This window comes from Podarcis gaigeae (genome assembly GCF_964106915.1).
Source record: "Podarcis gaigeae genome assembly, chromosome: 6".
NCBI classification, from domain to species: domain Eukaryota; kingdom Metazoa; phylum Chordata; class Lepidosauria; order Squamata; family Lacertidae; genus Podarcis; species Podarcis gaigeae.
In genome coordinates, this window is record NC_139682.1 from 19,383,551 (window position 1) to 19,407,753 (window position 24,203).

At 44.9% G+C, this 24,203-nt stretch overlaps 1 long non-coding RNA gene across 1 annotated transcript; it reads right to left on the bottom strand.

The window, feature by feature from the left end:
• Positions 1-4,751: 4,751 nt before the first annotated feature.
• On the bottom strand, positions 4,752-24,203 carry LOC310847255. The gene is made up of 3 exons (XR_014565731.1): positions 24,131-24,203; positions 9,047-9,219; positions 4,752-4,858 (listed from the first exon to the last, which is right to left on the bottom strand). It is a non-coding gene; the product is annotated as an uncharacterized lncRNA (long non-coding RNA).

Sequence of the window (24,203 nt, forward strand, 5' to 3'; positions counted from 1 at the left end):
GAATTTGTAGTCCATAATATCGGAAGGGCATCACCTGATTACTCCAGGTCTAACGCAAGATGTGAGCTGAGCCATTTTGGGGTCCAGATCCAAAATGGTTCAGGTGATACCTTGTATAAGACCCAGGGTACTTACCTCTGCTCTCATACCCCTGCCTGTCTGTTGCCTGGCTAGAGGGTCGTATTCTAATTGCTCCAAACCAGCACACCGTACTTTTCCATGTATAAGATGAGTCCCCGCCCCCCTTTAAAATCATCTTAAAAATCCAGACTTGTCTTATACACTGGTAGTGCATTGTGGGGACATATGAGTGGTTGCTGTCATGTGCTGGAGATTGTCAACAGCTATTTGGCATCTTATTGGTGGCTGCCGCCGGGGCTGTTGTTGATTTGCTGTTGCGGGCGGGCAGACACTATATGTATTTTGCGACACGTGCAAGCGGTAGGTGGGTGAGTGAATTCTGTCCATTCCCCCTAAAAATAGTCCAACAACTCTGGGCAATCCCTCCCAAAAAAAAGCTCAACAACTCTGGGCAATCTCAACCCATTTTCTTAATTTGGATTCCCCCCCAAACAGCACCCCCAAACAGCGTCTTATACACAGGGGCGTGTTATACATAATAAAATACGGTATTTGGGAGTTAGGATTGTACTTTTTTATTCTTCTCCTACCATCTTAAGGGCCGCCTCTCCCTATATGAACCTACCTGGACCCTGAGATCATCATCTGAGGTCCTTCTTTGTGTGCCTCCTCCACAAGCGCTCTGGAGGGTGGCAACACGAGAACAGACCTTTTCTGTGGTGGCTCCCCATTTGTGAAATGCTCAGCTGAGGCCCTCATTATACACCTTCAGGTGCCAGGTGGAAGCCTTTGGCTGCTTGACATCTGATGTCCTTTTAAATATGTTGTGGGAGGGTGGCATTATTGGTTTGTTGTTGTTCTTAGTTTTATTATGTATTTTGTGGTTTTTATATTGTACTTTTATGTTGTGAACCACCCTGAGATCTACAGATGAAAGGCAGTATACAAATTTAATAACTAATAATTATTATTAATAGTAACCTTTCACAAATGATTATTATTCCTCCATCTTTGCTGTCCTTCCAGTGGGATGTTGTAGCCATATTGTAAGCTCCTCGGGGCGGGGACTTGTCCTCTTACAGTTTGCAAAACAACATGCATATTCATCATGATATACAGTCATACCTTAGTTTGTGAAGGCCTTGCAAGTCGACCTTTTTGGGTCCCGTATGCCTTAACCCAAAAGCGAGTGTTCTGGTTTGCTAACGTTCTTTGGAATCCGAATGTCCGACAGGGCTTCGGATTGGCCACAGGAGCTTCCTGCAGCCAATCGGAAGCCGTGCCTTTGTTTCCAAACGTTTTGGAAGTCGAACAGAATCCATTCCGGAGGTACCACTGTATACACATGCACACACAGGGTAGAGAAGCAAGCTTTTGAGGAAGAGTTGAAGAATTTGAAGAAGAATTCTGTGAAATACAGGAGCTTGCTACCCAATGAACCTGATTTGTCCTCTAAAGGTTTATATCTGAGATCCCTTCTCTCTTAGGGTTGCAGTCAACTAAGTTTACTCAGAGTAATTAATGGACCAAAGTTAGCCACGGCCATTAATTTCAGTGGGTCTACTCTGATTAAAACCTAGGTGAATAGCACCCAAGTTGGCTTCATCTGCCAACCTTCTGCATGCCAGACTGCTGTTATAAGCACAGGACATGAGTGGGTAAGTTTAAAAAATAATAATAATAATGCAACCCTATGTTGCAATCCAAAACCATCCTTTTGCCTCTGTGCCAGGAAATGTTTCACCTGCTAAATTTCTTCAAGTAGAGTTTTAGAGGCACAGGAGTGGGGCTAATGAACAGTTGGAACCACTAACTCTTGCGTAAGTGCCTAGTGCACACAATCCGTCCTTCAGGTGGTCCTAAGTGAACACAGTGTCCCAACTTGCCATCAATTTGGCCACTGAATAGAAGTTACAGAATCTCACCTTCTGACCTGGAGCTTGTGCACATTGGGAGCTCTGTTTGCGGCATCAATACCGTTCTGTAGGGCAACAGACGTCTTCTCTCTCCGCCACTGAACACACCTTTTCATAGGCACTTGCAGCGCTTGAGATTTTAAGAGCAAAATCCAAAGCGAATGGGAGAGAGGGGTTTTCCTCCCCCCTTTTCGCTTGCTTTTCAAAATAGCTTCGTGTTGCTTAGGAAACATCATTTCTATGCTGGGAAACGGGTGGCTCTGTCATGGAAGAATTCCCATACTCCTGCAAGCATGATTCATTTGGATTAGTAACTGAGGAAAACATAGGAAGCTTGCCTGGTGGGAGTCAGACCACTGAGCTCTGCATTGTCTACAGGGGCTGGCAGTAGCTCTCTAGGGTGCGAGGCAGGGATATTTCCCAGTCCGACCTGGAAAAGCAGGGGATTCATCCTGGGGACCTTTGATATGCAATGCGTGTCCATATCTCTTCACTATGGTCCTTCCCTGGCATTTCTGTCTCCTAGCATGTTCACAAGCTCCTTGGAGGACAGTAAAGTCATTCACACACACACACACCAGTGCTCTAGTTATCTCCCGCTTGGACTACTGCAATGCACTCTACATGGGGCTACCTTTGATGGTGACCCGGAAACTGCAATTAATCCAGAATGCGGCAGCTAGACTGGTGACTGGGAGTGGCCGCCGGGACCACATAACACTGGTCTTGAGAAATCTGCATTGGCTCCCAGTACGTTTCCGAGCACAATTCACTCACAAGTGAATGGCCTCGGTCCTCTATACCTGAAGGTGCGTCTCCATCCCCATCATTCAGCCCAGACACTGAGATCCAGCTCCAAGGACCTTCTTGCGGTTCCCTCATTGAGAGAAGTGAGGTTACAGGGAACCAGACAGAGGGCCTTCTCGGAAGTGGCGCCCGCCCTGTGGAACGCCCTCCCATCAGATGTCAAGGAAATAAGCAGCTATCTTATTTTTAAAAGACATCTGAAGGCAGCCCTGTTTAGGGACGTTTTTAATATTTAATGCTGTATTGTTTTTAACACTCGATTGGGAGCCACCCAGAGTGGCTGTGGAAACTCAGCCAAATGGGTGGGGTATAAATATATTATTATTATTATTATTATTATTATTATTATTATTATTATTATTATTGTTATTATTGTTATTATTGTTATTATTATTATTTTCCCACCCCTCCAACTGTTTGCATCAGCACAGCTTCATTATTATCTGATTTGTTTTTAGATTATGATGCCATTGACAGGAGACCCTGACAGATTTGGAGATGCCTTTATCCCAGGCAAAAGTGTCCACACCTTGGCTAGACACCAGTTAAGAATGGCTTAAGGACTCCAGTCTTTAATCTCATTTAAAACACAATTCTTCCCACAAGAGAATTCTGGGCACTGTAGTTCACCCATCACAGTTAAAATTCCCAGCATCCCTTCACAAATTACAGCACCCATAATTTTTTGAGGGGAAAGAATATGAATATATTTTAATAATAGTAAGCCAATATTTCCAAAAATTATTCAGCATTGTGTGCTGCTAGAGGTCACGGTTTGCTTATCTTGTTACGAACCCCTTTCTTCACTTACTTTGAAGCAACTTTCCTCTGTCAAATTCTGGAGGACCTGCTGTCCCTGATTGAAATCTTTCAAGGGCCTTGGAGGAAGTGGACAGCAAAGTCTGATGGTGATGTTATGACACAGAGGGCAAGATTTCCTTAATTCTAACCTTTGACCCTGCTGGACTCAAAGGCACAGGCCTGCAGGGTGAGGCCTGTACCTGAACACCTGTCTGGCATGAGCTTTAGGAGACAGGAGGCATGCAAGGATTACTTAATCACCAGGCAGGTAGATGCAAGCAATGTCTTGCAGAAGTGTCTCTTCTGGACATATTTTGGGACTTAGTGATAACTCACAACTGCTTTGCTAATAACATATCTTGGTTGTTTTGCCATACTTGTTCTCTGTCTTACAAAGGTCCTGCAAGACTCATATGGCACTAAAGATGATACTACTGTATATATTTTCACTGGATCCACCCCCATTTTGTTCCAGAGGTTTATGTAACCTAGTTCCACCAGCGAGACCAGACTATTTGTCATCTACGGTAACTTGGATGGGTTCCTACCACAACTCAGGGGTGGGGAACCTTTGAACCTCCAGATGTTTCCACTAGCCTTGACTACTGGCCATGCTAGATGGGGGGTGATGGCAGGTGTAGTTCAGCCAAAGGTTCCCTCTTCCTGGTCTGCTTGTTTTCTGCTATGCTTTAGGGTGGCCAGTTACAAAAGGGGACAAGGATCCTCTACTAGTGGTGCAGAAGAGAGAATTTCAGCAGCTATAGCTTACCTACCAACCTACATCTGACACAATTCACTCTTCTCTTTCAAGATATGGCTTCAGCTAGCATGTCACCTAAAGTTTGAGGCTGGACTTCAGTGATGTACTAAAATACATACATTCCGTATTTCATCCCGCCAGACAGAACAATCTTCCCTGCTGCACACTGTTATGGGGGGGTTCTCCCAACCCCCTAAGGCCTTTTGAGGGGGGAGGACTGGGAAGCCCCACTGCACAAGCTGAAGTCCAAGCATAAATCTTCTGCTGATGGTGTTCATTAGGTGAATACCACTCTAAACCTTTAATGACACTTGAACAATAAGCACTCTCAGCCTGTGGACCTGATCCTCTACAACCCCATTTATTCGAGTGAACAAACCATTCACCTCCAGTCATTCCATCCTATCCAGATTGAGTCTTGGTTTGCTCACTGTCATCCGGCCTGTTACCATCTCAAAGCATTGATTCTGGGCACCTACAACCTCACCTGCTTCTGACGAAAAAGAGAAAGAAAGCTGGGTGCCAGCCATGTACAAGTGATGCATCTGACCAAATCTGTGGATGACTTCTCTCAAAGGCTCTGTAAATAGATCTTGCGTAAATGTGGAGTTGCCCGTATGTGAAATAAGCTTTGCCATGGTGAACTGAAATGCGTTCTGTGTGCTCGGAGGGGCATATTTGAGCCTAATACATTCCCAACCATAATCCTTAAGCAAAGACTGTGTTATCAAAGTCACTTACTTATCTGCCTAAAATGGGCATGTGTGGACAAGATCCATGATACAAAAGAAACAGCGTGTATTCTGGGTTTTTTTTTCCAGTTATGGACTAGCTGTGGCCAACAAGGTGTAGAAGTTACGGACTGAACCACTGGTTCAGAATGACCTCTTGACTCTGATGATAATGATCAGGTGTCCACAAAGGGGTATTTAATAGAGTTAGGCAAACTGCTCCCTGACAACATGTTTGGACATGATTTAATTTCTAGAGAAAATAAACTTCTGTCCTGCAGCCATCATGAAAAAGACAGGCTTGCCTTTATTGCAATATCTGAAGTCAGCTTTGTCATGATAAAGCTGAAATGTGTTCAATGTGCTCAGAGGAAAGAACTTTTTCGAGGTATTCAACCTGGAAAAATGTTTCATTTTTTAATGGCAATCAATCCATCTAGATTCAAGATAAAGTGACAATGCCTTGGGAAGTGGCTTTTGATGTGCCCAGCCTGCATGTTAAATCAGGTCCATTCCTCACCACAACCCTCCATCCCACTTCCTTTTAAAATAAAATTTTAAAATCCTGCATTCAGCTCCTTCATAAAGGTTGTCTCTGGCTAGACGGAGCAGCAAAACCTTAAGATATCACATCATAATACTTGCATACAGAAGATTCTGTATAGAACTGAGCTGGTAATTACACAAAATGAATGTGTTGCACTAGGTTTTGTTGAATACAGTACATCTGTGCTGAGGGAGGAAAGAGCTTGTATTCAGTTCACATCCCCAATCCCTGAGGTAAAAAGGTAAACGACTCCTGGATGGTTAAGTCCAGTCAAACGCGACTATGGGGTTGCAGCACTCATCTTGCTTTCAGGCTGAGGGGGCCGGCGTTTGTCCACAGACAGCTTTCCAGGTCATGTGGACAGCAGGACTAAACCACTTCAGGCATAACGGAACACTGTGATAGAAGCCAGAGTGCACGGAAACGCCGTTTACCTTCCCACCACAGCGGTACCTATTTATCTACTTGAACTGGTATGTTTCGAACTTCTAGGTTGGCAGAAGCTGGGAAAGAACAACGGAAGCTTATTCCGTCGCGCGGATTTGAACCGCTGACCTTCCGATCAGCAGGCCCAAGAGGCTCTGTGGTTTAGACCATGGCACCACTCGCTCCCTGCCAATCCCTGCACAGAGGTTTGGTGTTACTGAACGCAATCTAACCAACCCCAGCTTGTGCTACATGGAAAAGGCCACAGGTTCAATCCGCAGCATTACCAGGTAGAGTTGTTGTTGTTAAATGTATTGCCTGCCCTTCACCAGCTGATCCCAGCAATGTAAGATTCAGGATCAAAAATAGTCAAAGAAAGGAGATTCCAACTAAACATTAGAAGAACTTTCTGACTATGAAGAGCTGTTCAACAGTGGAAGGGACTACCTCAGAAGGTGATGGATGCTCCTTCATTGGAGTTTTTATATGTATAACCATCTGTCAGGGATTCTTCAGCTGTGATTCCTGAATTGCAGGAGGACAGAGCAGCAGATGACCCTTGGGATTCTATGTCGAAGAAGAAGAAGAGTTTGGATTTGATATCCCGCTTTATCACTACCCTAAGGAATCTCAAAGCGGCTAACAATCTCCTCCACAACAAACACTCTGTGAGGTGAGTGAGGCTGAGAGACTCCAGAGAAGTGTGACTAGCCCAAGGTCACCCAGCAGCTGCATGTGGACGAGTGGGGAATCGAACCTGGTTCCCCAGATTATGAGTCCACTGCTCTTAACCACTACACCACACTGGTTCTCAAGCTGTAAGAGGCATCATCAGAGCTGAAGGACAAGGCAAAGATATTCACAGTGTGAAATAGTAAGTGGTGTGGCCTGGAGGAAGAATATTGAGGCATATAAAATATTGAGGTATATAAAGAGTCCTGGAGGGCCACATTTGGCCCAGGGCCTGAAGTTCCTAATCCTTGTTTTAAACTGACTGTGGCAGGAACCTGCCTTCTAGTTAAAGCAGAGGTGGGGAACCTGTTGCCCATAATATGTTATTGAACTACAGCTCCTGTCATCCCTGACCACTGGCCAAGTTGACTGGGGCAGATGGGACCTGGAGTCCAACATTAACTGCAAGCCCCCTCCCCGCCCCCGCCACTGCACACCAACTGGTGGCTGGTATCCACTCCTCTGCAATGCAATCCAGGGATATATGGGGGGGGGGGTTATCCTGGGATACGTTTCCATACTATGAAAAGAAAAAACGGCAAATCTCTGGGGGGAAAAGAACAGTTTAAAAACTGTTAATTAGGCGTGTCGTGTTGTCTCTTCTCAAATATTTCTGGCACATAGTTCCTCTGTCTGCCACTCGTGGCAATTGCCATGCCCTACTTGTGAGCTTCCCAGAGGCACTTGGCAGAGAGACAGAGAACGCTAGACTGGATGAAACATTGGCCTGATCCAGCAAGGTAATTATGTATGTTGGAGGGCAGCCTGTTTTAAAGCAGTTTCTTTCAACTAGAAAAAGGAAAAAGAAAGAAAACCACTATCCAGCTATATTTGATTTAATATTTTTTTTATGGAGGTTTTGCACAATCAAAACACACCGCAAACACAGAATTTCCCTTCTGGCCCTGAGCATCACTCCTTCCACTACTTCATTTCAGAACTGTGGGGCCAAGCCTGATAGCAGCTTTAAAGCAGGGACGGCAAACCTTTTTTTAAAAAATCCTGAGGGCCACATTCCAAAGTGTGCAACCTTCTGGGGCCATGTGTCAGAAGTGGGTGGGATCAGAGGGGAAAAAGGAGGCGGAGCAATAGATGTGACTGGGCCTGGCCTACCCATGAGGCAAGATGAAGCGACTGCCTCAGGCAGCAGGATCCATAGGGGCTGCAGATCCAGCCTCCAAGGAATGCTCTACAGAAGGTGCTGCTGGTCTCCTCCTACCCCTAGGGGGGAAATGGTGAACCTTCTAGGGCAGCGGTTCTCAACCTGTAGGTCTCCAGATGTTGTTGCACTACAACTCCCATCATTCCTAGCCAGCATCAGGGATGATGGGAGTTGTAGTCCAACAACATCTGGGGACCCACAGGTTGAGAACCGCTGCTCTAGGGTCTCCTGGGCTCTGCCTAGTGTGATTCAGAGTGGACCAATTCCCCCCGGCTCCTGTGATGGCCTTTGATTCCCAATTGAACCATTGGGTAAGGCTGATTTGGTTCCCCCTCTTGTTCCCAATGTAGATATTTATTTCCCCTTTGTTCCTGATGTAGATCTACATCATCCCTTCTTTTTTGTGGTTTGCCTCAGGTGCCTAAACGTCTTGTGCCAGCCCTGGATGTGACTCTTATCTTTGTACAGTAGACCACATGCCAACCATTTGAACTTTCTACACAGACAAACCCATCCATCAACAAGACATTATCACAGTTCAAGGACACATTCCAGCCAGCCGAGGAGGAGGATGGCATGGATTAGGACTGGTTGGGGTGTGACCCCTGGGTAGATAGATTCCTGGGGGCCAAATGCATAGATTCCTGAGGGCCTTGGAGAGTTGCATTCAGTCCCTGCATCTCAAGTTCCCCACCACTGCCTTAAATAAAATCCCACAGAAAGGAACAGAGCAGTCAGGAGGATGCTGTCTCTCTTTCAGCCTTGCAGACATTATCAGGCTATTATGAAGGCAAAAGAAGATAAGGCACCCTGAATGTTTTGGATGAAAGATCAGAGGGGCCACTTATGCAACACTAAAGAAAGAGAGGACAGACTTGCACACTGTTTGCATAGGCAAAGTCCTATGTATAGATGCAAATTTATCAGTTCTATCTAGTAATAGTCCTACTCAGAGTAGGCCCACTGAAATTTGTAGGTATGATTAACTTAGGTCCATTCATAGCAGTGGGTCTACTCTGAATGAACCTTAGTTGAAAAAAAGCCCAGTGGCTAGAATTACAATGGAAATGCAAGGCATCTCACCATAGCAGGAAAGATTGTGACCAGGAGACAGCTTGGTCTGCTACCCAGGTGTGAACTGTTGATGGGCAACTTGAAGGCCCCTCCTGCTCTCCCTCCTTGGGGTCCTCTGTCTGTGGACCAGGCAGCTCTTCAAACAGCGCACCTTCCTGTGTGAAGTAGGGCACTTGGCCACCCTAGGAAAGATAGAATGCAAAAGTGATAATAAACTTGGGGGGGCACAGAAGAATGAATATTTCACGGCGGTGATTTAAGTACCTTCTTTATACTTTTCTCACGTCGCTGCAATTTTCCAAAAGGCGCTATCACTTTATGGCAGGTGGAGATAAATTTCTCACCCCTATTTCTTCTGCTACATGTCCTTTATTTAGTATATTTATATCCTTTCTCCTCCTGTTGGGGAACTCAGGGCACCATAAATAAGTTCCCCCAGGTAGGCTTCTCATGCAATTCTGAACCCACTTAGCGTCATCAAGGTGCTTGCACCATACATCCTCAAACCATAAAAGACCTTCCCTTTTCTCTTGTGCCTAAGTCCTTCCTGGTGCACTGATTAAATTGTGATGCTATGCACATTTTCATGGGAGTAAGGCTCTTTGGTCAGATGAGTCTAGCTATTGAGTAACCTGAACAAGTTTATAGCAGTAGATACATTTGTAGCTTTCCAGTGCTGAAGATTACAGATAGGTAGCCGTGTTGGTCTGCCATAGTCAAAACAAAAAAATTTCCTTCCAGTAGCACCTTAAAGACCAACTAAGTCAGTTCTTGGTATGAGCTTTCGTGTGCATGCACACTTCTTCAGATACACTGAAACAGAAGTTTCCAGACCGGGTCTGGAAACTTCTGTTTCAGTGTATCTGAAGAAGTGTGCATGCACACGAAAGCTCATACCAAGAACTGACTTAGTTGGTCTTTAAGGTGCTACTGGAAGGAATTTTTTTTTGTCAGTGCTGAAGAATTAACCTTTTGCTCGCTAATATTGCCCACACAGAAATGGCTTAACAAATTTAAATAGGTATGGCGTCTTCTTGTCATAAATATATTCAATGGGGTGCTTCATTCAGTCATACGTACACATTGTCTAGCAGCAGCACAGGCCCAGAATATATTGGGAAATATTTCCCCTGTGCCTTTAAGCTTGATTCTATTCATGTGTACAGAGAAAAAGTCCTGCTGTTTTAAATAATAGGTAAAGGTAAAGGTACCCCTGCCTGTACGGGCCAGTCGTGTCCGACTCTAGGGTTGTGCGCTCATCTCACTTAAGAGGCCGGGGGCCAGCACTGTCCGGAGACACTTCCGGGTCACGTGGCCAGCGTGACGAAGCTGCTCTGGCGAGCCAGCACCAGCGCAGCACACGGAAACGCCGCTTACCTTCCCACTATAAAGCGGTACCTATTTATTTATCTACTTGCACTTAGGGGTGCTTTCGAACTGCTAGGTGGGCAGGAGCTGGGACCGAAAAACGAGAGCTCACCCCACCGCGGGAATTTGAACCGCCGACCATGCGATCAGCAAGCCCTAGGCACTGAGGTTTTACCCACAGCGCCACCCGCGTCCCTGTTTTAAATAATGCTTTCCCCCAGATAGTTAGGCATAGGATTGCAGCCTTACAGCACAATCCCAGTGGAGTGTATTCAGATGCAAGTCCCAATGAGGTTTACTCCTGGCTAAAAGTGCATGATTGCCGACAAAGATCCGTATAGTTAAAGCTATGGTCCCAGTAATGATGTATGGAAGTGAGAGCTGGACCATAAAGAAGGCTGGTCGCCAAAGAATTGATGCTTTTGAATTATGGTGCTGAAGGAGACTCTTGAGAGTCCCATGGACTGCAAGAAGATCAAACCTATCCATTCTGAAGGAAATCAGCCCTGAGTGCTCACTGGAAGGACGGATCCTGAAGCTGAGGCTCCAATACTTTGGCCACCTCATGAGAAGAGAAGACTCCCTGGAAAAGACCCTGATGTTGTGAAATATGGAGGGCACAAGGAGAAGGGGACGACAGAGGATGAGATGGTTGGACAGTGTTCTCAAAGCTACCAGCATAAGTTTGACTAAACTGTGGGAGGCAGTGGAAGACAGGAGTGCCTGGTGTGCTCTGGTCCATGGGGTCATGAAGAGTCAGACATGACTAAACAACAACAACAAAAGTGCATGTAGCAACTTTCCCCAACATGGCAACCCTGCTGTCCAGATGTTTTTGGACTTCAAACTCCAACAGCCCCAGCCAGCACTGAGTGATGGGAATTGTAGTCCAGAGCATTTGAAAAACATGAGGCTGGGGAAGCCGGCTATACAACAGGGGTAGAGAAACTGTGACCCTCCAGATGCCATTGGAGCCCAACTTCTATGTGCTCTAGTCACCATGGCCAGTGGTCGCAAGGATGATGGAAGTTGGAGTCCAACAGTATCAGGAGGCTCACGTGTTCCTCCACCTTGTTTTATGTAGCATTAATGTCTTCACCTTAATGTCTTCAGGTGAAGCCTCACTCTGCAGGTGCAAAGTGTAACCAAGGGTGTGCCTTCCAGTTTGTAGAACAGCCTTCCTGCTGATACCCACTGAGTAGGGACGGGGGAATAAAGTCAATTCAGTTGGCCTTTAAGGGTGAATCTAAGTATTCTGCACTTTCCTAAACCATCTGAGAACTGAAACACAGCCATCCTTCAAAATTTACACTTCTCTGAATTTTGCCCTCCGGTTTTCCAATCAAGTAATGTGTACAGAACTGTACATACTGGGGTAAAATGTGCATTAAAATACATTTTTAAAAAAACAAAACCCCAACACTTTACAAAAATGTGTCTAAGGCTACAATCCTGTTTCCATTTACTTGAGAATGAGCTCCATTGAACTCAGCGGGACTTGCTTCTGAGTAGACTAGACGTGCGAAGGCTTGCATTGTAATAAATTCTGGAAAAGATAAATAAATAGGGGCTGAGAAAATGAGACAATTTTGAAAAATAAATTTTGCTTTACTGCTTTCGTTCTATTGATAGATATGGCATTCCCAGACATGGTAGGTAAGATAGCCAACAAGTCCTGTCTCTAATGAGGAGACTATATGCCTTCCTCCCTTTCTTTTTAAGTGACTTCTCTCTTCTTATTTTTTTAAAAAATGATTTAATGGTTTATTCTTGTGAAGCAAACCTGTAGGGCTGTCAACCAGTTGCAGAATTTTTAACTGATCCATGCTCATTTTAACTCGTTAACTGATTAAACATTTGATTCTCTTCCCATTAATTTACAGTGCCAAAGCCCCAACACCAATTCCTGTTTTGACAGATTGAAAGATGCGTGTGATTGGTTGCTTCCGACTTGCTAAACAAAAAGTTATTGCTTATTCTTTGAAGGGAAAGCTAACTTAATACTTTTATTCCAGTAACACACTGGAACCAAAATAGCATCAATAAAACAAGGAACAAACAACCCCAAGTGTGCTCTTAAATTGCTCTGCCAGATTCATCAGTTAAGCTTTGGTTGATTCATCTATTGATTAAATGTGGTAGCCCTACAAACAAGCTGTTGTGAATTCATCATTTCCCCTACCAAATGGCCAGCAGCCTGGAAACTCCGTTCCTCATTGTTGTCTCTGTGGGTGTGAAAGAGCCGGGAGAAATTTTGGCCATCTCACCTGCCCTGTCTGGGAATGCCGTTGGCACATGGCAATGTTCCACAGTTTTCTGTGCATCAGATAACTTGTTTCAAATTGACACATTCCCTGTCACTCAAAGGGTTTCTGAAAAAGACCACTGAGAGGACGGGTGACCCCCCCCCCCCAAGGGAGAGAAGCTTGAAGTGCAGTTATCAATCAAACCAGGACCACATAGCACCTTGGGGAGGTGGGAATCTGCTTCTTTTTCAACACCTACTTAATGCTCTTTAGGCTGCCTCTTTCTCAGCAGACATTAGCTCATGCTGACTCTTGCAGCAGCTTATATTGCTATGTTCCAACTCTTACACCCATTCAGCAATGTATGCCTTCAGATTTCCCATCAGTACGAGGGAATTTTCCCACACACTTACCAAGCTAGCTTACATTTGCACCAGGCCCTAGACTGCAACACAACTGCCTTCATGCCTTCTTCCTTGCAGCAGGAACAAAGGCCTTACTGAAGAGTTTAACTTGTGCTTCTCTCTCTCTCTCTCTCTCTCTCTCTCTCTCTCTCTCTCTCTCTCTCTCTCTTTCTTTCTTATTAAAGGTAAAGGGACCCCTGACCGACTCTGAGGTTGCGGCACTCATCTTACTTTATTGGCCGAGGGAGCCGGCATACAGCTTCCGAGTCATGTGGCCAGCATGACTAAGCCGCTTCTGGCGAACCAGAGCAGCGCATGGAAACGCCATTTACCTTCCCACTGGAGCGGTACCTATTTATCTACTTGCACTTGACATGCTTTCGAACTGCTAGGTTGGCAGGAGCAGGGACCGAGCAATGGGAGCTCACCCCGTCACGGGGATTCGAACCGCCTACCTTCTGATCGGCAAGTCCTAGGCTCTGTGGTTTAACCCACAGCGCCACCCGTGGCCCTTCTTTCTTATTAGACACTGCATATTTTAGTTCTGGAGAGGGTGAGAACACACTCCCGAAACACTGACAATTAAATTTCTGTTTGGTCAAGGATTCCCAAAATTGTGGGGCATTGCTGCGGAATGAGGGCAGCAGCCTTCCTAATGCTTGCTCAGGTAAATGCTCCTCTGCTAGAGTGACAGTGGCTGCCCACACACCATACATTTGAAGCACAATTAAAGCACATGACTTCCCTTCCCCAAAGAATCCTGGGAACCTGTACTAGGGTGCTGGCCAATTGTAGCTCGGGGGGGGGGGGGTAAACTACAGTTCCCAGGATTATTTGTTGGAAGCCAACTTGGCGAAGGCTGATGAAGTAGTGGCTCTCCAGAGTTTCAGCTGTGGGTCTTTCTCAGTTCCAGTTGAAGATGCCAGAGGTAGAACTTGGAACCTTTTGCATATAAAGCCTGTTTTCTACCCCTGAGCTGCAGGCTGTTCCTATGAATGATATAAGAGCGTATGGCTCAGTTGGTAGAGCATGAGACTCTTAATCTCAAGGTTGTGGGTTTGAGCCCCAAGTTGGGCAAAATATTCCTGTTTTGCAAGGGGTTGGGCTGGATGACCAACTCTACAATTCTATGATACTATGCCATGAAAATGTTGATTCCATCTGTGTGTGTGTGTGCCCTTCCTTTTGTGGTGGGGGAAAGAGACCAGTATTCTTGCTGTTCATAAAATAAGAAGAGAACACTGGCATGTCAATCCTTTTACTGATCCCCCCCCCCAAAAAAAGCAGGGGTCTTGTTCTACTGCCTTGTGCTCTACTCTAAACTGGCACACTGACCAGCCAGCTGCTTACCAGTGCTTTAAAGATGTGTGGCAATAAATTGTAGATTTCCACCACCACCTAAACACTTGCAGTGAAACAAAGCACAGAAGAACAGGACTCCTACCTAGACATCATATTTTAACTTGCTTACTAATGAAATTAGGAAAAATATGAAGTCTGCCTTAACAAAAGCCACGTATGTAAGCACAGTCTCCAATGAATTTCTCCATCCAGAGTGAAATGCAAAATATTAAACCTTGAAAACAAGGGATCTTTTGTCAAAATACAGAGGCTCAGCCACACCATCTGTTATCTGGCTCCTGTCAGCTGATGAATTCCAGCACAGCTCACCAGGAGAGCTTGCTCCATGTGGCACTATTCCTGTACTGATAGCCGGTCGCTTAGTTCCTTTATGGATATGATTCACAAAAGATTCAAGGAATGACCTCAGTTAACTAGTCTTCTTGTGGCTCACCAGTGGGAAAGAGGCCAGTGTTCTTCAGATGTGAGTTTCCAGGTGGTATAGAACTTCTTCTTCTTTGGCGATCGCTCGTAGCTGAGCAAGATTGTCTTCCATGAACACTGTCTTAACAGTGCATCTGTAAGTGACTGTGGAGGCCAATTCTGGATCCACACATCCTTCCACAGTGGGGACATAGGTTTCTGGGCAGGAGTTGATCACAGTGAGGGTTTGCCAAATGTACCTTCCTCTTAGCACATTTCTCCCTTTCATCCTGAGTTTGAGCATCTTCAAAGTCCATGACACCTTTGGTAAAGACTGTTCTACAATTGGAGCACTTGCAGCCCAGTGTTTACCAACTGTCAGTGTTTATACTACATTTTTTAGATTTGCCTTGAAAAAGTCTTTAAACCTCTTTTATTGACCACCAGCATTACGCTTTCTGTTTTTAAGTTTGGAATAGAGTAGTTGCTCTGGAAGACGATAATCAGGCATCCAAACAACATGACCAGTCCAACAAAGTTGTTGTTGAAGAATCATTGCTTCAACACTGGTGATCTTTGCTTCTTCCAGTACACTGACATTAGCTTGCCTGTCTTCCCAAGTAATGTGTAAAAAAAATTCAGAGATACCATTGACGGAATCTTTCAAGGAGTTGGAGATGGCGTTTTTATGTAGTCTGTGTTTCACGGGCATACAGTAAGTTTGGTAGTACAATAGCTCTGTAAACAAGCATTGTGGTTTCCCTGTGAATGTCCCACTCCTCAAACACTCTGTACTTCCATTGGGGGAAAGCTGCACTCGCAGAGTTCAGGCAGTGCTGGATCTCTGCATCAATGTTGGCCCTTGTGGTAAGATAACTGCCAAGGCAGGAGAAGTGATCAACACTTTCCAATGTTACATCATTAAGCTGGATTGTATAGGACTACAGCTCCCATCAACCCCAGCCAGCTTAGCCAATGGTCAGGGAGGATGGGAGTTTTAGTTCAACAACATCCAGGGATGCTAGACTGTAAAACACTAGAATAGACAACAGTGGGTGAGAAGCATCAATAGTTTGACTATGTAATGCAGCTTTATATGTGAATTTGGTCAGTAATATTTCAAATAAGCCCACGTACAACAGTTACTGAACAAGTCACCATAAAAGGAGTCAAGAGAGGACATAGATTTGTATAGTACTTGCATGTATTTATATCTAAAAACCAAAATTAAGAAATACACATATAATGAAGGGTTGCGCCATAAGTCCCGCAAACTTGTTTAAAAATAGCTCAATAACTTTTTTTTTAGATTTTGCAAAAAGTAAAAAAACACACCATAAAACCTCAACAACTTTGCAAAAAACAACTCAACAACTTTTGTGTCTGGATTTTCACTTTTTGCAATAGGGCAATGCTAATATAATGCAGATAGCACAATTCATCTCACCTTGGCAAGACTGTGGCAAAGTGATCTGCATGCATGTTCAGTCTGCCACCCAGGTGCTAACTCCTGAAGGGCATTTCCAAGGCCTCTCCTGATCTCCCTTCTTAGAATTAACCATCTTACCAACAGTAAACAATCTTTTCTATTATAGTGAGATGTATTGTCTGTCTACTTAAATTATAGCAATTATTTCCAAATTTGCATCTGTACATAAATTTGCATCTGTAAATTTCATGCATATCTGTGCCCTCTTCTGTTCCTCTTCTTTTGGGCGATGGCTAAGTGACCACCCTATGCTGCCGCCATATGTCCCCAGTGTTTGATGCCTGTCCCTATGTAACTTTTACCAAAGTCTAACAGTTTCCCTTCCATCTTCCCTTCCAGGCTGCATGTTTTTCTACCCACCATTCCCATTGGGAGCATGTTAGTTGGTCTGGACTCACAAAGTGCTTTGAAGACATCAGCAAATGAAAACACCCTTGGTGTTAAATGGAGGAGGAGGAGACACTCAGCTGAGCCAAACCTATTTTCTTAGAGTTCTCATGTTTGGCTATGTTCTTGACTTTTAAACATGCTAGATGCATGACTGCTACCCACCCACTCACTCACTGCCAATCCTCTTCAAATAGCCATCTATGCTAGTGGCCATCCCAACATCCTGTGGCAACACATTCCTTCAGTTAATTATACCTGTGTGAAGCAGTTCCTTTCCTTTATGCGAAGCCTCTTGCCAGTTGGTTTCATCAGTTGAATTTTGAATGCAGAATTTGGTGGGAAACAGAAGTCTCTATGCATATTTCAGAATTATATGAAACTCTTATCATGTCTCCTTAAGCCTTCATTTTTCTAAACTGAAAGCAAAAAAGGGGAACGATTCACCCAACTCTCTCGCTCTCTTTTTGGCCTTGCTCTGTGGCTCTAAAACATTTTTGTTTTCTATTTTACATAGATAGGGTGATCCAGAATTCCCACACACTATTCCAAATGTGTGTTCACCATAGATTCAGACAATAGAATCGTTGGATAGTTGCTCTTGGATTTTCAATCCCTTTACTCATTCCTCACACTTCCAAAAAAGAAAAAGAAAAAAGGTTGTGCGAATCCCATCCAGCTAGTTACCGTAAATGAGCAAAGAATCGAAACAGTGAAGAAAGGGTGAAGAAAGAAAAACACATGATTGCAATAAGCATTGTTTTGCCATTCATGACAGAGCTGAACTTTTTTCACATGTGATTGCTCAGATTTTGGGAGAATGGTAAATTGAAATTATATGTAGATGCAGAGTTACCATTAGCTCCACTGATACATCTACTTAGTTTCTGTAGCTGCAATTTTATGAATACTTATATGGGAGGACATTTCCCTGAACACAGCGAGACTTACTTCTGAGTAGGTGTGTATAGGATTCTGCTGCCTGCACTTAAAATGTTACATGGTTTAGGTTGTAATCCTATAAATACCTATCTGGGGGTAAGTCCCATTGGGATTTACTTTTCAGTACACATGTATAATATTGCACAACTAATGGTGTATTTGCTAGTAACTGCAAGGATTTTTCCTTTGGGAAGTACAAACAGTTCCATCAAAACTGGCATGTTTACCAAAAATATAAAAATGAAGTTAATGTATCTGGGTAGGCTAACAGCTTATCAGATTTCTAAAACTAAATGTACAACATTCAAAGAAGTTTGGCGCCTGGTTGTATCATGGATAACAAATGGGTTTTCTGTATGCGATGATCTTTTTGAATGGTTGAATTGGATCACGTGGAGTCATTATTATGAACTTTGCTTTTTGTTTTGCACTTAGAAGTGTTACCTGTAAGGAAGTTTCCTGCTGTCAGATGTGAGCAAGATCCAAACAGTCCCATGTGCAAAGTGAAAACACATGCTGATTCCCATCCCCACACCCAGCTTCAACCCCCTCCCACCCAGAAAGGTCTCCTAATATTCTGTAGCGGTTCTCGTGGAGCATGGGAAGCTGCCTTAGTATACTGAGTAAGACCATCTAACTTAGCACTGCTCACACTGACTGGCAACAGTTTTCCAGGATTTTGGACAGGGTTTCCCCACATACCTATTTGGAGATGCTGGGAATTGAAGCTGTGGCCTCTTGCATTCAAAACAGATGTTCTACCACTCAACTATGACCACTGTCAGAGAGGCGCAAGAGGTCAGCAAGGAAAGACCCCCGTACACAAAAAGAAGCCATGTAGTTCTCTAGATTTCACCCTCTGGGATTAGTACAGACCCAGTACAATTTACCAAGCCACATTCCCAGCATGTCTCAGCGACATCTACGCTGGCTTGGTCATGTTGACAGAATGGAAGATGGCAGGATCCCCAAGGACATACTCTACAGGGAGCTGTCTTCAGGCACCAGGCCCACCGGCAGGCCAACTCCGTACAGTGGTACCTCTGGATGCAAACGGGATCCAGAGCTCCTTTTGGATCCTGAAGCAAACACAACCCATGTCAGCGCGTCTGTGCAGGTCGCAATTTGCTACTTCTGCGCATTATGTCATTTTGAGCATCTGCGCATGCACGAGCAGCAAAACCCGGAAGTAATGCACTCCATTACTCCTGGGTCGCCGTGGAGCACAACTCAAAAATGCTCAACCCGACGCTACTTCAACCCGAGGTATGACTGTATTACAAATGTTTCCTCCAACCTATTGAATTATCCCCATGATGGGCAAACCCAAATTTATAGGGGAAAAGCATGGAGGCTGATGTTGTTTGAAAGTAATATCATGTGGACTATGCAAATTAAATGGTAGTTAAACAGCTGCAAACACACGGTTTGCATGAATTTGTTTAACCCCCTTTCAAAGTTGCCCAGGTTGGCGGTCATGCCTACCAGGACATCTTGTGGCAGTGAATTCCATAGTCTAACTATGTGCGGAGGGCTTCTGCTTCTAACACGTGCTTCCTAGTTACCAATTCTTTGCCCTGTGGGAAAAGCTGATGATTCATGGGTTAGTCATAGTTTACGACATTAAGGAGATGCAGAATGATAGGTTGAAGTGATTATTATTATTGCTAATGCGACTGCTACCACAGCGTTAATTTTTTTTCACCGCTGCCAGTGCACCTCAGATATCCCCTGAGTTATGGCAGGAAAAGCAAAAGAGTTTACTTGTGGAAGATTTCAAATCCACTTCTTTTTCTACCAAACCTCACTTGTGTGCCCCAGGTAAAAGCTCTGGAAGGGCTGGCAAATCCCCCAGCGCTTTTGAAACAACACTCAGCTCACCAGTTTCTCTCTGGTTTGTGAGAAGCTGCACATTTTGGCCAAACCATCCAAAAGCAGGGGTGGGTGGGGGAAGGTTTTGGACATTTGGTTTCATCAGAAGTTATGGAGCCAGATGAGGTCACCGCAAAGAGGTCACAGAGGATATGACACAGGAGTGGGATTTGGAGAGAAAAGAGGGGGATGGACGTGGGAACAAGGAGCCATTGTAAGAAGACCTTCCAAGTGCAGGCCATAATCAGCTGTGAAAATTGGCAACCGTTCTCTCTGGTGGCCTGCAGACAATGCCGAGTTTCACATGTTCTTAACGTGGGCCTCAGTAAACAGAACGGCAAAAGAGCCGGCAAAGGAGAGTGCGATTAGACGTCTGAGGTCCAGGCAGGTCTTGTCTGCCGGGATCAGGCTGTCTGCCTCCTGGCGCAGGCCTGTATTAACTGATAGCAGGAAACAGGGGTTAAGGGAATCGAGGGGATTCGGGAAAGGGAGACGGCTGTCCTACCAGACTTGGTGGTGCAAATCCATTTTGTCTGATTATATACATAGCAGTATATCTGTGAAGCTACACAGATAATTGGAGATTTGAGGTATTGGGGCGGGGGGAGAACACCACTCGTTTTGTCACCTCTTGGTTGTGAGGGATATAGAGAGCCCCTCAGGGCAGGCCCTAAACATTTTCCTGCTTGAGGCGAAGGGCAAGATGGCGCCTCCTCTCACTGCATATACAGAAGCCAAGACCGTCCCTGTCATTAGGAAGAGTGAGGCAGCCACCTTAGGCAGCTAGTTTAGAGAGTCATGAAGAGGCTGGCAATCATCAGTTATTTAGTTTATCCCAGTGGTTTTACTCCCAGAGAAGCAAGGAGAAGCCTGCTGGTATGCACACCCTTTAATATGTCGTGGCCAAAAACCAGGAAGCCCTCCCCTCCCTGACAAGTCACATGGCTTGTGTGAGATCATGGTGGGGTGGAATTATGGTACCCAAAATGGCCACCAAGCTCTCACATGAAAAAATGGGATGTCCCAGTTTTCCAAGGGGAGTTGAGGCATATGGGAATGTTCAACTTCAAGTACCAAAGTTACCTGATTGGCTTTTGGTGCTGTGGGCTTTGCTGTTGTGTGTGTATGTGTGTGTGTTTGTATATGTGTGCAATTTGTTGTTCCACCACAGGCAGCAGAATGTTTTGGGTCAGCCCTGGCAGAAGCTGGTTGGACTGGCAGTTGAATCTCACTTCACAATGGTGACAAGGCAACACACCTGAGGGGAGAAGGCTCCTTTAGGGGACATGGAGCAGGTTGTGTGGTATACACAGCTCTATCCTCAGACACCTTGTGGCTGGTCCCCAGCCCACAGTACCTGCTGCCTGAGACGGCCGCCTCACTCTGCCTAATGGTAGAGCCGGCCCTATCATTCCTTGCATGTCTGCTGCAGAGCAATCTCTTGTTTGTTTGCTTGCTTGTGTATGTATGTGTATGTATGCACGCTTGATTTTAAGGAAACCTATAAGTGGTTTACAAAAATAAAAAATAAAATATTTTAATAATAAATAGTTTAATATTAAATAATAAAAAATATAAAATAAAACATCCTCAATAAAAACAGTTAAATAGTTAAGTCAGTGTTGAAAAACATTCAAAAGTGCTGGTGAACAACACTACACCCCTGCGAGGCAGTTGCCTCAGGCGGCAAATCCGGCCTCCCCCCTCCCCACAACCACCTCCTCTGTGCCCACCTGCCACTGCACCTGCCTCCGCCATGCCTGGCTGCTGCCACCTGCTCCTCTTCAGGCTCCTTTTACTACTATGCCACTTTCAGCACTGAGGAAGAGGAGAAGGAGAAGGGCGTTTCCTGAAGCGATAAAATTTCTGGAGCCAGCGCTCATAAGAACTGTAGCTTTAAAAACCAGCACATGTAAATCACGAGCGCTTCTACTGAGGCCCCTCTCCTCACAAGCAATCCTCCACTCACCAAATGAAAACAGAACTTTTACTTCAGGGCCTCAGATTTATCCCCGAATCCATTGCCAGCTTCCCTGCCCTCCACCCGCCACTAATTGTCCCCAATGCTGGTCTGTCATTTCCCTCTTCCCTCCCAGCTTTCACCCACCAATTAAAGATCAAACACATTTCAGATTTCAATTGTTGTTTTTTTAAAAAAACATAACAGTATTAAAAATGAATAGCGTAAGCTTGGAGACTCCAGGATACCAATTCCCAAAAGCCAAATTAAAATTTTAAAGCAGATTGTCTCCAGATAGTCAGCTGTGCTGACAAAGCATTCTGTTTGTCACTTGCGAGAACAGAGTGGGGAGATGATCACAATTCTTATGCTATACATTGTGTTGTATATGGAAAAGATAACTGTGGAAAGTGTGTGATTCTGGTTTTTTCCTAAAGTGCATGCAAAGCATTTGTTGCAGACAATTTCTTACTTACCGGGAGCAAACAGAAATCCTAACCGATAGAAGAAACCCAGAGTACAATTTGGGAAGATGTTCTCCTACGCAAGTAGAGGATGGGTGGTCATCTATCAAGGATGCTGTTGTTTCAAGCCTCTTCCTTTGAGAGCCGGCTTGGCCTAGATGACCTCCAGCCCTAAAATTCAATGCTCCTATGAAACTCCATTGAAAGGATCAGAACCTACTCAAAAATACTTAAGTGCTGTTACATAGTTCTCATTTACGTCCATGAAACCTGCACAGCAGAACTTCTCAGGAGATTGTGTCTCCAATGCTAAAAGGATGGTGGGTCTATTTTCTTGTTTGGCCAGCTGGTTTCTTGGCCTGTAGGTTACAGGGATTACTAGAGCTCTGCATGTGAGTTGGCTCTAAATGAACATTTGCTGGAAAAGTGACCGGCCTCCGTATTTTTCCATCTCTCTCTCTCTCTCTCTCTCTCTCTCTCTCTCTCTCTCACACACACACACACACACACACACACACACACACACACACAACACCTGAGCATTGGTTTATAGAATCTGAATTGTATTTCACTTATCACTATCTTTTAGCTGTTTGGTACCGCATCATGTGGTATGTTTGACACATAATTATAACTTTTGATTTTCCTTTTTGTACAATGCATATCCAAACTGTTAAAAGAACAAACCTTATATATTATATTTACAGTGGTACCTCGGGTTACATACGCTTCAGGTTACTGATGCTTCAGGTTACAGACTCTGCTAACCCAGAAATAGTACCTCAGGTTAAGAACTTTGCTTCAGGATGAGAACACAAATTGTGCAGTGGCAGAGGGAGGCCCCATTAGCTTAAGTGGTGCTTCAGGTTAAGAACAGTTTCAGGTTAAGAACGGACCTCCGGAATGAATTAAGTTCTTAATCTGAGATACCACTGTACTGTGGGGTCCTACCCTTCTGAAGAGAAATGCTTCTAAATACCAGTTGATGGAAACTGCAGGGCAGGGGGCCAGTGTTCTTGTGCCCGCCTCCTGCTTTGTGGGTTTCCTAGTCAGCATCTAGTTGGCCACCGTGCATGCTGGATGAGTCACTGGCCTGATCCAGCCGGCTCTTCTGCACTTCCTCTTCGTTTAAAAACACAGTAGTCCCGCTGGATCAGATCAAAGATCCATCTAATGTCTAGCATGCTGTTCTCACAGTGGCCAACATGATGGTGAAGCCCAGAAGATGGTGAAGCCCAGAAGAAGACATGAGGACAACACTTTTCATGATCTCCAGCAACTGGCATTCAAAGGTATGCTGCCTCTGATACTGAATACTGGCATCTATAACCAGTAGCCATAGATATCTGTCATTTAATTTACCAAGTCCTCTTTTAAAGTCTTCCAGGTTGACAGCCATCACAATTAAGAATTTGCAATACCAGCAGCATGTGACTCAAAATAAGGACCAGTTAACACCAAAAATAGTCCAGAATTTTCATAGAATTGTAGAGTTGGAAAGGACCCCGAGGTTCATCTAGTCGAACCCCCCATAATGTAGGAATCACAGCCATAGCATCCATGACAGATGCTCCTCTATCCTCCTTTTAGGAACCTCCAATGAGTCTGGAGACTCCAAAGGAAACCTGCAGTCCACATTTAGAGGGATTTACGCTGCAGATACTCTTAGAGAGCCAGTGTGGTGTAGTGGTTAAGAGTGATAGACTCGTAATCTGGGGAACCGGGTTCGCGTCTCCGCTCCTCCACATGCAGCTGCTGGGTGACCTTGGGCCAGTTACACTTCTCTGAAGTCTCTCAGCCCCACTCACCTCACAGAGTGTTTGTTGTGGGGGAGGAAGGGAAAGGAGAATGTTAGCCGCTTTGGGACTCCTCAGGGTAGTGATAAAGCGGGATATCAAATCCAAACTCTTAGAACCGACTGAGCCTCACTGCAGCCCCATCATTTCACCTGCTCTTGCCTCTTCTGCGCCTCCCCATCCCAGGACCTCTGAAGCAAAATCGGCTCACAATCTCATCCATTTCTCTTGACCTTTGCAAGGCCTTCTTCGTATTTCAGCATCTCTATGTGAAGGCAGAGCAAAGGGGAAGTTGGCCCTTACGGCTTTAACAGCCAAAAGAAGCAGTTCTGGGAGATGTGGCAGGGAAAGAGGAGGGCGGGGGGAGCCAGAACTGAACTGCCTGCATTTGATACTTTTACCTTCTGTTTGTCTGCCAGTCTCCGCTCTCTTAGAGCCCTCTTTCCTTTCCCTTTCATCCTTGCTGCCTTCTGC